Consider the following 12,332-nt stretch of genomic DNA (forward strand, 5'->3'; position numbering starts at 1 on the left):
ATAATAACAATAATCTTTATATAGCACCAAATATAATATTACATTAAAGAGTACAATGAGTTATATGAAATAATAGGAGTGAGGGCCCTGCTCGCAAGAGCTTACATTCTATGAGGATGAATTGGGTGACACAAGAGGTATGAAGGTATAGCCATTCTTTATAAGTGAACAGTATAAAATAATTTAATAAATAAAAATTCTGCTGTTTGAACCAGCCATCAACCACCATTTTATATACAAAGTCCAATGTGAAATGACTGCAGAGAAGCCTGGAGCTTGGTTTATATCTGGTGTTTGCCGGATAACCAACGAAAAAACGACATCGGATGTATTAGTAAAGAGAGAGTTGACATTTCATGCGGTTATTGGGTGTGATAGGCTTGCCTAAATAGATGGGTTTTAAGAGCACGGTTGAAACTTTGGAGGTTGGGTTTTAGTCTGATAGTCCAGGGAAGGGCATTCCAGAGAATTGGTGCAGCTCGGGAGAAATCCTGGAGACGTGCATTAAAGGATTGAATTAAGGAAGAGATTAATCTAACATTACTGTCAGAACAAAGAGCATGGGTTGGGCAATAGACTGAGTTGAAAGAAGAGAGATAGGGAGGTCCAGCATTATGTAGAGCTTTGTGGATGAAGGTTATTATTTTAAATTCGGAAAGAGACAGGCAGCCGGTGCAGCAATTTGCACAAACTGGAGGCATCCGTTTAGTGTTTGGTCTGAAAGGCGAGCCTGGCTGCTGCATTAAGAATAGATTGTAGTGGAAAGAGTTTCGTTTGTGGAAGACCAATTAGTAGGGAGTTACAGTAGTGTATTCGAGAGTGAATCAGAGCAACAATTAGTATTTTAGAGGTCTCAATTGTCAAAAATTATCGGATTCTGAAGATGTTTCTGAGATGCATGCGGCAATAGCGAGCAAGAGATTGAATATAAAGTGCAAAGGAGAGGTAGAAGTGCAGCATGTCCCCAAAACTATTTGCCTGCTGCCCCGGTGCTATAGTGATCCCACAGACCAAGATGGAGAAGTCATGGTTGCTTTGGTTAGTAGATGATGGAAAGATAAGAAGTTCAGTCTTAGATTAAGTTTGAAGAAGAGATGTTAGAGACAGCAGAGAGACAATCACTAGTGTTCTGGATTAAGGCAGGGGTGATGTTACGTGCAGAAGTATACAGCTGGGTATTATCAGCATAGAGTTGATACTGGAAACCAAATCTGCTGATAGTTTGTCTGATGAGGCAGTATAGAGGGAAAAGAGAAGAGGACCTAGGACTGAGCCCTGAAGAACCCCGAAACTGAGAGGAAGGTGAGAAGGGAAAGATCCAGAAAAGGAGACACTGAACGTGCGGTCAGATAGATAGGAATAAAACCAAGAGAGTGCAGTGTCCTGTAGGCCAATAGAACGAAGCATCCTGAGGAGAAGCTGGTGGTCCACAGTATTGAACGCTGCCTAGAGATCCAGAAAAATGAGGAGCAAATAGTCACTTTTGGATTTAGCAGTGAGGAGATCATTGGGGACTTTAGAAAGAGCAGTTTAAGTGGTCAAGGAGGGAGTTAGCTGAGAGATAGTGGGTTAGTTGAGAATAGACCAGGCGTTCCAGGAGTTTGGAGATTTCTTCCGTTGTTTTTTTCTCAAGGAAGTTTTTTTCAGCCAAACGCAATTATGATGTGGACAACGGAGAGTCATGTAATTACAGTCCATAAAAACCTGCTGTATTTGGATAAAGCTAAGCGACTTTCTCCCTATCAGGCTCACTGGGCCCTCTTGTTTACTCATTTTAATATTGTTGTCACTTATCGCCCTGACACTAAGAATATTAAGGCAAAAGCCCTTTCATGCTGTTTTGGTAAAGACAACACCCCGGGGGTTGCCCCAGATAGAATCTTATCTGAAAGTATTGTGATATCCCTTATTAACCCCTTAGCGCTCCGCGCCGTAGCTGTACTGCGCAGCTTCCGACGATTAGCGCTCAGCGCAGTACAGCTACTGTGCGAGCACATACTATTTTAGAATTGTCACCACGTCGCGAGACGTGGTGACATCAGGACGAGATTTGGGTGACAGAGGCAGGAGGAGTTCCTGTCTCCGTCACCCAACCAATCAAATCGGTCCCGCCCGCCGATCGCCGTGATTGGCCAGTCAAACCTGACTGGCCAATTACAGGGATTTTAGGCTAAAAAACGTGGTTTTAGCCCTTTCCTCTTCCTCCAGCGGCACCATTTTGGTTTGGTATCGCTGGAGAGAGGAAAGTGCGTTGCTGTGTGCACCAAAATACACTTTTACACTATAAATAGTGTTCTGATCCTTATCTGATCCCTATTGTTCCCTACAAATCCCTATCCCTATCTGTTTTTTCCTGTGTCCTGTGTGTTCCCTGTGTGATCGCCTTGTGTGATCCCACGTGTCTTCCGTTTTTCCCTGTCTGTCCCTTCTGAACTCAAACGCACTTTTCAGTGCGCTGTGTTAGCGTTGTTCTGCACTGGACGCACTTTTCAGTGCGCCGTGTGAATAGCGCTGCACAGAATCTTTAGCAGTCTTAGCAGTAGTTAGTTTGTCTTAGGGCAAGCTAGGTGCATTTGTAGCGCCTTTTTGCGCGGTGCCGTAGGTGTACCCGTACTTAGCTATTTTTTGTGTGTGCCATCTGTGCGGCTGGTCCGTGTGGTTTAGTGTGCATTATCTTTTTTTTTTGTGTGTGCTATCTGTGCGGCTTGTCCGTGTAGTTTAGTGCGCATTATTTTTTTTGTGTGCTATCTGTGCGGCTTGTCCGTGTAGTTTAGTGCACATTATTTTTTGTGTGCCATCGGTGCGGCTGGTCCGTGTGGTTTGGTGTGCATTACCTTTTTTTTTGGTGTGTGCTATCTGTGCGGCTTGTCCGTGTAGTTTAGTGCACATTATTTTTTTTGTGTGCTATCTGTGCGGCTTGTCCGTGTAGTTTAGTGCGCATTATTTTTTGTGTGCCATCTGTGCGGCTGGTCCGTGTGGTTTGGTGTGCATTATCTTTTTTTTTTTGTGTGCTATCTGTGCAGCTTGTCCGTGTAGTTTAGTGCGCATTAATTTTTTTGTGTGCTATCTGTGCGGCTTGTCCGTGTAGTTTAGTGCGCATTATTTTTTTTGTGTGCTATCTGTGCGGCTTGTCCGTGTAGTTTAGTGCACATTATTTTTTGTGTGCCATCTGTGCGGCTGGTCCGTGTGGTTTGGTGTGCATTACCTTTTTTTTTGTTGTGTGCTATCTGTGCGGCTTGTCCGTGTAGTTTAGTGCACATTATTTTTTGTGTGTGCTATCTGTGCGGCTTGTCCGTGTAGTTTAGTGCGCATTATTTTTTGTGTGCCATCTGTGCGGCTGGTCCGTGTGGTTTGGTGTGCATTATCTTTTTTTTTTGTGTGCTATCTGTGCAGCTTGTCCGTGTAGTTTAGTGCGCATTAATTTTTTTGTGTGCTATCTGTGCGGCTTGTCCGTGTAGTTTAGTGCACATTATTTTTTGTGTGTGCCATCTGTGAGGCTTGTCCGTGTAGTTTGGTGCGCATTATCTTTTTTTTTTTTGTGTGCTATCTGTGCGGCTTGTCCGTGTAGTTTAGTGCACATTATTTTTTGTGTGTGCCATCTGTGCGGCTTGTCCGTGTAGTTTGGTGTGCATTATATATATTTTTTTGTGTGCCTGCTAGACGGTTTATCCGTGTAATTTGGTGCACATTATCTAATTTTTCTAGTTCTCTATTTTTTTTGTGTGCAATGTCTCAGAAGACGTACACCGTGTTGGAGGCATATAACATGCTTGCCTCTGACACCGAGTCAGCTAGCGGGGATGATGGTCCCTTTTACCTATCATCATCCTCCTGCTCATCTTCCAGTGACCTGGAAGGACCCCCAAGAAGGCGCTGTAGGGTTCCACGGACTTCTGCGATTGAAGTGCCTGGGACTTCTGCAGGAGAAGTGCCTGGGACTTCTGCAGGAGAAGTGCCTGGGACTTCTGCAGGAGAAGTTTCTGGGACTTCTGCAGGAGAAGCGTCTGGAGCTTCCACTGACCCCACATGGGTAGCCCCAGATAATTATACCCCTCAGGTCCCTGACTTTTTGGGCCATCCTGGAATTAACTTTGACACGACAGGGCTCAGAGCTGTGGACTTTTTAAAGTTTTTTTTTGATGAGGAGCTGCTGAATATTATTATATTTCAGACAAATCTCTACGCTGCACAACATATTGCCCAAAACCCCATGTCCTTTTATGCACAACCCTACAGGTGGACCCCTGTCACTGCAAAAGAGATGCACAAGTATTGGGGCATAATACTCCTTATGGGGATAGTAAAGAAGCCTTCAATCAGGGACTACTGGAGCACAGACATACTGTACCACACCCCCATGTTCCGCATGGCAATGAGCAGGATGCGCTTTGAAGCCATCCATAAGTTTTTGCACTACACTGACAACACACAGTGCCCACCCAGAGGTGACACCAGTTATGATCGGTTATTTAAGGTCAGGACCATATTAGATCATTTTAGTGCCAAGTTTGCCCAGGCATATACCCCCGCCAAACATGTGAGCATAGACGAGTCCCTGGTACAATTCAAAGGGAGACTTCACTTCTGCCAGTACCTGCCCAATAAGAGGGCAAGGTATGGTGTGAAGATGTATAAGCTGTGCGAAAGTTCATCAGGGTACACATACAAGTTCAGGGTATATGAAGGGAAGGACTCCACTATAGTGCCCCCAGAATGCCCCCCCTTCCTGGGTGTTACAGGGAAGATAGTGTGGGATTTAGTGCACCCACTGCTGGACCAAGGCTACCACCTCTACCTGGACAATTTCTACACCAGCACCACCCTGTTCAAGTGCCTCACTTCCAGAAATACTACGGCATGCAGCACTGTACGCAGAAATCAGAGCGGTCTTCCTAAGTCGCTGCTTGGGCAAAAACTTAAAAGGCACGAAAGCAGGGCACTATGCAGCAACTCTGTATTGTGTGTTAAGTACAAGGACAAGAGAGAGGTCCTTGTATTAACCACAATACATGAGCACACCACCACCCCTGTCCCAGTACGAGGTGCCAGTACAGAAACCCCCAAGCCAGACTGTATTTTAGATTATAACAAATACATGGGAGGGGTGGACTTGTCGGACCATGTGCTTCAGCCGTACAATGCCATGCGGAAGTCGAGGGTATGGTACAAGAAGCTGGCCGTGCACATCATGCAGATGGCATTGTATAATGCTTATGTGCTGCATCGATATGCCGGCCAGAGGGGAAGTTTCCTGGAATTTCAAGAGGTGGTAATAAAGTACTTTCTTTTTGGAGACCAGGAAGGGGGGAGTGCTAGCACATCTGGAAGTGAGGCCACATCACGTATTGTACCAGGGCAGCACTTTCCAGGAGTAGTTCCCCAAACAGCCAGCAAGGGAAGGTCACAAAAGAGGTGCAGGGTGTGCTCCAAAAATGGCATTCGGAAGGACATCATTCATCACTGTGAGACATGCCCAGAAAAACCAGGGTTATGTATGAAAGATTGCTTCCGATTTTATCATACATCCTGGATTTTTAGAGTACCCTGTTGTTACCCTGACGCACAGCTTATACATCATGCCGCATGCCGCACCTTCCCTTCTAAGCCCTGCCATGTGCCCAGCCTGTAGATTACTGTCCCGTATGCTTTACCCGGGAAAACATGCATCATGATCTTTAGGGTGTTTGTCTCCCATGGCAGCAGCTGGGCACAAAATGACATAATGGATATTTTTTACTATGCACTATCCATTATGCACTTTTTCAGGGGTCCACCTGTGGGGTTAAAATGCTAACTATACCCCTAGTTTAATTCATGGAGGGGTGTAGTTTCCAAAATAGGGTCAGTTCTTAGGGGGTTCTACTGTACTGGCCCCTATTGGCATCTACAAATCTTTCATGATGCCAAAAAGAAAAAAAAAATGTACAATGTCTGTGCTCCAACAAGTTATTCCCTTTTGAGCCCTGCCGTGTCTCCATCCTACAGATTATTGCCTCCTATGGGGTATTGCCCTAACCGGGGTAACCCGCAGAATGATTTTTGATGTGTTTTTCCCCAGTGGCATGAGTTGGGCAAAATACTTTTGTCACTTCAATGGCATATTTGATAAATTGCAATACAATTGTTTCTCTGCACTACTCACTTTGTATTACATTTGAGCCAGCACCTTAGGGGTTAAAATGCTCATACAAGCCTACATACATTCTTTGAGGGGTGCCCTTTCCAAAATGGGTTCACTACTTGGGGGTTTCTATTGTACTGGTACCTCGGGGGTACCCCCCATTACCAATCTAGTGAAAACGAAGCTTGAAAACCTAAATTGTGCTTCTTTCTTCCTGACCCCTGCCGTGTGCCCAGCCTGTAAATTATTGGCACATGTGTGGTATTGCCATACTCGGGACAACCCACAGAATGATTTTTGGGGTGTTTGTCTAAAGTGGCATGGGTTGGGCACAGTACACGAGGAACTAAAATGACATTTTTGAGATAAAAACACAATTTTTACTCTGCACCCTTTACTTTGCATTCAATTTTGACCAGCGTGTCGGGGGTTAAAATGCTCACCACAACCACCAATAAATTCTTTGAGGGGTCTAGTTTCCGTAATGGTATCATTTATTGGGGGTTTCTATTGCACTGGCACCTCACGGGCCCTGCCAACATGACATGGCACTCCAAATCCAAACGTGTGAAAACAGAGCTGGAAAATCTAAATTTCACTCCTTCCGTTCTCATCCCTTCTGTTTGCCCAGTCTGTAAATTATTGGCATGTGTGTGGTATTGCTGTACTCGGGACAACCCGCAGAATGATTTTTGGGGTGTTTGTCTAAATTGGCATGGGTTGGGCACAGTATATGAGGCACTAAATTGACATTTTTGAGATAAAAACGCAATTTTTACTCTGCACCATTTACTTTGCATTCAATTTTGACCAGCGTGTTGGGGGTTAAAATGCTCACCACAACCACCAATAAATTCTTTGAAGGGTCTAGTTTCCGTAATGGTATCATTTATTGGAGGTTTCTATTGCACTGGCACCTCACGGTCCCTGCCAACATGACATGGCACTCCAAATCCAAACGTGTGAAAACAGAGCTGGAAAATCAAAATTTCACTCCTTCCGTTCTCATCCCTTCTGTGTGCCCAGTCTGTAAATTATTGGCACATGTGTAGTATTGCTGTACTCGGGATAACCCGCAGAATGATTTTTGGGGTGTTTGTCTAAAGTGGCATGGGTTGGGCACAGTATATGAGGCACTAAAATGACTTTTTTGAGATAAAAACGCAATTTTTACTCTGCACCATTTACTTTGCATTCAATTTTGACCAGCGTGTTGGGGGTTAAAATGCTCACCACAACCACCGATAAATTCTTTGAGGGGGTCTAGTTTCCGTAATGGTATCATTTATTGGGGGTTTCTATTGCACTGGCACCTCACGGGCCCTGCCAACATGACATGGCACTCCAAATCCAAACGTGTGAAAACAGAGCTGGAAAATCAAAATTTCACTCCTTCCGTTCTCATCCCTTCTGTGTGCCCAGTCTGTAAATTATTGGCACATGTGTGGTATTGCTGTACTCGGGACAACCCGCAGAATGATTTTTGGGGTGTTTGTCTAAAGTGGCATGGGTTGGGCACAGTATATGAGGCACTAAAATGACATTTTTGAGAATTTTTACTCTGCACCATTTAATTTGCATTCAATTTTGACCAGCGTGTCGGGGGTTAAAATGCTCACCACAACCACCGATAAATTCTTTGAGGGGTCTAGTTTCCGAAATGGTGACATTTTGGGGGGTTTTCTATTGTACTTTTACTTCAGGGGCTCTTCAATTACACTGTGGCACCACAAAATATTTGCAGCCAAATTGGCCTTCCAAATTCCCAGTATCGCTAACTCTGTTCTGGACATCACTGTGCGGGGAAACAGCAGCTAACATCCACATGTCTGGTATTGCCGTACTCGGAAGAAGCAGGGCAAGAAATTAGCAATATATATTTACCTCAAATTCCTTCTGAATGTATCCATTTTAGGGCTAAATTGGAAAGATTGAAATCAAAAATTGAAATTTCAAAATTTCCATTCCATTTTCATATGCTTCCGGAAAAATAATTAAAGGGTTAACAGACTTCTTAAATGCTGATTTGAATAGGTTGAGATGTTAGGTTCATAAAATGGTGTTACTTGTGGGGGTATATAGTACATAAGCCTTTATAGAGCACTTCCAAACTGAATTGATCACCAAAAAGTTAGCATTTTTCAAATTTCAAGAAAATCTGAGAAGTTGCTACTAAAACTTCAAACCTTCTCACATCCAAAAAAAAATGAAAACTTAAAACAAATAATGGATATAAAAAGAAGAGCAATGGCAAAAATTTGTGGTATCACTTTTTGTCTAAAAAGTATAACATTTGAAACTTTGAAAATAGTCATTTTTTTCAAATTTTTCCTAAATTTTTGAATTTTTACCCCCAAAAAAGGAACGGATCACCGAAATGACACTACTAACATAAACTACAATGTCTCACGAGAAAACAATCTCAAAATCACAGAGATATCTTAAAGCGTTGAAAAGTTATTACCACAGGAAGAGACACTGGTCAAATTTTAAAAAAAAGTAGCGAGCCTTAACCTGCAAACAGGCTGCATCCTTAAGGGGTTAATCATGATCTCACCACCTCTCCTGTGGGTAAATTGTTTGCACCCCTTAACCCCTGCCTCCAAGGGCTTGAAGAGGTACATTTTTCTGTGTTTCCATGTGGAATTGCTGGTACTCAGTTTTTAATTGAATGGTCATACTAGTGGCCACATGAAGTTCAGGAGTTTGTAGCAGCTTGTGAAGTATGTGCCAGAACTAAGGGTGCCAAAGGGTACCAGAGAGACTCCTCCAAACTTTCCCTCTGCCGAAAAAACCCTGAGCCCATATTTCTGTGAATTTCCTTACTGATTTACTTGTCTCCCAGGGGAGAATTGTCATTTGGGAGTTTTGTGATTTTCAAAGATGTTTCATCTAGTACCCCTCAACTATTAGCGTCTTGTGTTTATGGTACGGTTTACACATATGCAGGAAACCGTGCAGAGAGACAGCAAGAATGGGGTATGGGGTGGTATGGGGTGGTAGCTAAATAGTTAACTAAAGTTAGCTAAATAGTGGGCGCTTCCTAGTGTGAAAGCTGTCATTTCAGCAGATACTTCGACCAGTCCAGTAGTCATCCCATGGGGCCCATATGCGTTCAAATGTTTCCACGGTATTGTACAGAAGGGCTGTGAGGTGCTCTAGGGTGCGTGTCTCTTGGATTCTAGCGCACAGCTCTACTCGGGAAGGTGTTGTGGGCTGTTTCCATTTAGCAGAAATGAAACATTTTGCTGCAGTAAGGAGTTGCAGGAGTAGCCTAGACATATGCCATTATTTTTTATCACTATGTTTTTCAGTGTGTGGATAGCTTCTGCATGCTGGTTTTTGATGCATTTATTTTCTCATTATTCACCATGCATTTTTATTTTTCTCTTTTTGTATACAATGTAGTCTTGAGTGAAATACAAATCATCTTACACACACAACCTGTGCCCAATTTTGGTTGTCACCACATAATCATTCACACATTGGGGCTCATTTACTAAAGGTACCGCGGCCGCATTTTCGGTGGGTTTCCCGACTTTTCGGGGATCGCATCGGGGATTATGTCGCACGCGATCGTATTGTGTCACAATTGCAACGGCTTTCACGCGACGGCGGTGGGCGAGCCGCCGGATGATCTGACGGATTTGGACTACGCCCGCGATTTAACATTTAAATTTACATCGCAAGCCAAGCACTTACATGCATCAGGAAGAAGAAGGTGAACTCCGCCGGACCTGATCAGGGAAGCTACACATACAAGATCTTCATGAATCGTGGCAAAGTTCATCCTCGTCAAACAGTCCGGATCAGGGATCGCGCAGTGACCGGTAAGTAAATGTGCAATTCTATATAACATAACTGTCTGTTTTTTAGGTGTAAAAAGACATCTAGACCCTTTTTGTAGCTCCCTGCTGTCCCTGCTGTGACCAGCGCCTGAGGCAGGCTACTCCACAAATTGACAATTCTCATAGTAAGAAAGCCCTGGTGATTAAACCTTGTTTTCTCCAGACGCAGACAGTGCCCCTCAAGTCTTTTGATTTGATTTAATCTGGAACAACTTTCCACCATATTTCGGGACATAAGAAATTAGTTTAAAAGGAAAATAATTATGTTACGATGGCTGTTCCCAAGGGTTTCCCGGACACTGACATTTTGGACAACCTCTGCATTGTTAGAAATCACAAGGTCCAACAAAGCATCACCTCTTGTGGGATCATAATGTAATCAGCTCCTAGTGCTTGATCAAACGCCGCAGTGTTAGAGTGATAGCGTTACCGGAAACCTCCGGTAACACTATCAAACATTGTGGCGGGGTACAATGTAATCATCGGACAGCTTGCAGCGGACAGCTTTAGTTTTTGCCTTGTCCTCCTGCCCCAATCCTGGTTTAAATACTCCACCACCCCTGCTAGGATCTTTAGGTGCAAGTTATATGTGGAAAACAACTTGTACCCCAATGAAAAGTCAGCCTTGTTCTCTAGGAACCCAAATCCCTCTGCTCTACACCAGGATCTGAGCCATGCATTTAACTCCCTGAGCTTCCGCTGTCTTCTCTATGTAGTACATAGCACAGGTAGTATTCCAGAAAATACTACTGTCAGGGTTCTGGGTCTGTGGACCTCCTGGAACACCGTGGGAGATGGTACTAGCCGACACCTGGGACCGGATTCTAAGTGTCACCTGATTTTCACAAGAGACCAACGCAAAGCGGGATGGTGTTGCTGCAGCGGGGTGCCACCAGGTTGTTCCACTGGTGTGACCAGCTCGCTGTGGCAGCCGACTTTGTGGTACAGAAATTGAGTCCAGGAACGAGGTCAGGAACAGGCACGGAGTCAGGGCAGGCAGCATAGATGCAGAGGTCAGGTCTGAGGTCACTATAGGAATTCAGGAAGAACAGCACAGGGAATAATGCAGGGACAAGGAAACATTCTCAATGGCAAAAGAGCTCAAAGATTCTGTGGGGAATCCTGGGAACAGCTGGCCTCTTAAGGAAACCCGGGAGTACCAGCGGCAATCAGAGGTGCGCTGGCCTTTTAAATCCTCGAGTGCCGGCCCTTTAAATCCATCAGTCGTAGCGGTATTCACCCTGGAACTCCTGCGCCAGCTATGTATACATGTGGCAGAATGGAATGCTAGCCATATCCCAGTTACAAAACTGTGAAGAGTGTATAAATCAAGATTACTTACAGTTCTGTGGACTCCTCTTTTTTTTAACTCCGCTTGTTTAAACTCCACTTATGTTCACAACCCAAATTGAGCAAGTGAAAAACATTATGGGTATGCATTGAGTTGCATTGTATGGCACTTGCACTTTATCTGTACTGTTCCATAGATTAATTTTTGCTGTGTGTCACGGGTGCCCCTGCGACCCGTATCTCTGGTGGCAGGCGCACCAGTGTACCTCCGTGTGGCACCCTACGCCACTCACCTTGCCGGTTCCAGCGGCTCATAGCATGTGTCTCCCCCTCCTATGGCGCGTGACGGCTCTGTTAAATTTAAAGGGCCAGTGCACCGATAATTGGTGCTGGCCAGCCACCTTTCCTGATAAATTCCCAGCCCCTTCCTGTGTTCCTTGCCGGATCTTTGTCCCTCAAAGCCTTAGAAAAAGCTTGTTCCCATGTCCTTTGTGATTATAGTGATTTCCCGTTGTGACCTTGATTCCGTTCCTGACTATGCTCCTCTGTTGCCTGCCCTGACCTTCTGCTACATCCCTGACTCTGATCCTGTGCTGCCTTTACTGACCTCCTGATTGTCCCCGACCACGACTCTGCTCAATGTCTCTGTATTACACCTTGACCTCTACCACGGACAAAGTCGTGCCTGTGGAGCGATCCGGTGGTACCACCCCGCAACAAGCCCAACCTGCTTTGCAGTGGGCTCTGGTGAAAACCTGGTACCACTTAGATTTCGCTCCCAGGTGTCGGCTTATGTCATTGTCCACTACCTCTGACACAGAGTTAGATAGACAGCCTTATAATGAACCAAATGTATTAGTGTCTGATGCTGGATTACAAATCTGTCTCCATGTAGGTTGCCCTCACTTAACAGAAGATAACAAAGAGTTACAGCAAAGATGACATACTGCTAAATTATGCCCTCCACAATAGGTAATATAGTCACAGTGCCCCCATAGTAGTCAGTAGTCATATTGGGGCACATTTACTTACCCGTCCCGTCGTGATCCCCGAGGTGCATTATCCGATGAAGA

Source organism: Engystomops pustulosus, chromosome 2 (genome assembly GCF_040894005.1).
Source record: "Engystomops pustulosus chromosome 2, aEngPut4.maternal, whole genome shotgun sequence".
Lineage (NCBI taxonomy): Eukaryota > Metazoa > Chordata > Amphibia > Anura > Leptodactylidae > Engystomops > Engystomops pustulosus.